Here is a 1,496-nt window from a genome sequence, read left to right on the forward strand (position 1 = left end):
GACAATGAATACGAATTTCTCGAAGCACAATGTTATACTGTCAAAGGGACGACAATCTAATAAATGTCGGTATCATACTAGAAGTTGCAATAAGAAATCTATTGGACACTGGTATGAATTACAGCAGCTAAAAAGACAAATTAACGCCATTACGCTGCTGAGTTCATCGATTGCATAGCAAGTAATCTCACTGCTTCTTACGTGAGTAATGTTACTCGCCCTAAACCCAGAATTATTTCCACGCTACTAGCTAAAATGGACCATAACTTAACACTTTCATATTATCAGCAGATACTCCTCGCATATTAAGAATCCCTTAGGAAAAGATGCACGGAAGTAAATCTATTATCAACAGACTGTTTAGATTGCTTATACAACCGTACAAATGGACATTATTTGTCTATATATCAATAATAGCGTTTGATTTTAAAATGACACAAGCGAAACAATATTAGTAGTAGAGTGTGTGCAGGTTAGGAAAAACATTAAATTATGTCAGGGAAACAAAATAGAAAGTTATGAAGGGTTAATTAAATCGACTCTTTTATTCTGCGAAAGTGAAATTTAGAACTTTCATATAAATCAATCTAAGAAAATTAAAGCTGTTGAAATTAATTGCTCGCGTAGTGTATGCAACATAGGAACTGCACCGGTAAGAATGTTGTATAGATGGCCTCATTAATTCTGGATACACTTTGCGGGAAGCGAAGGAGACATTTGCCAGCTTTACAGTACATTGTAGCAGTTAATGCTGTTTAGCAAAAGAAAAACTGAGGGCACGCCGCCTGTAAAGCAAAGTTGCTGAGCTTGTAAACACTTCATCAAAGGCATTTTCTATTAATTCTACGAAATGCAGTTAAGCAAATTATTATTATTATTATTATTATTATTATTATTATTATTATTATTATTATTATTATTATTATTATAATTATTATTATTATTATTACTTGCAAAGCTACAACCCAAGCTGGAAAAGCAGGATGCTATAAGCCCAGGGGCTCCAACAGGGAAAATAGCCCAGTAAAGAAAGGAAACAAGGAAAAATAAAATATTTTAAGAACAGTAGCATCCAAATAAATAATTCCTATTTTCTATACAGCACCTCGTAATATTAATAAAAAATGCTTTTGATGACATGTTTCTCAGCTCATGACGTTGTTTTACAGGCGTGTGACAACAGTTTCTATTTTGCTAAACAGCGTTACCTGCTACTATGTAAAGCTACCCGACTTTTCATCTCCCTGCTATGTATAAATGAACACATTTACATGTATATATATATATATATATATATACAAATTTACACACACACACACACACACATATATATATATATATATATATATAATTATATTGTATACGTAATACAGATTTTTAAACCAGTTTTCTTTAAAAGAACATCAATAGCAAACTGGAGGATTACATCAATGTTGAAGGAAATGAACTACTCATTAAAGAAAATATTTGCAAAGCTATAACAAATAATTCTGTAA

This window comes from Palaemon carinicauda, chromosome 38 (genome assembly GCF_036898095.1).
Source record: "Palaemon carinicauda isolate YSFRI2023 chromosome 38, ASM3689809v2, whole genome shotgun sequence".
Classification (NCBI taxonomy): Eukaryota; Metazoa; Arthropoda; class Malacostraca; order Decapoda; family Palaemonidae; genus Palaemon; species Palaemon carinicauda.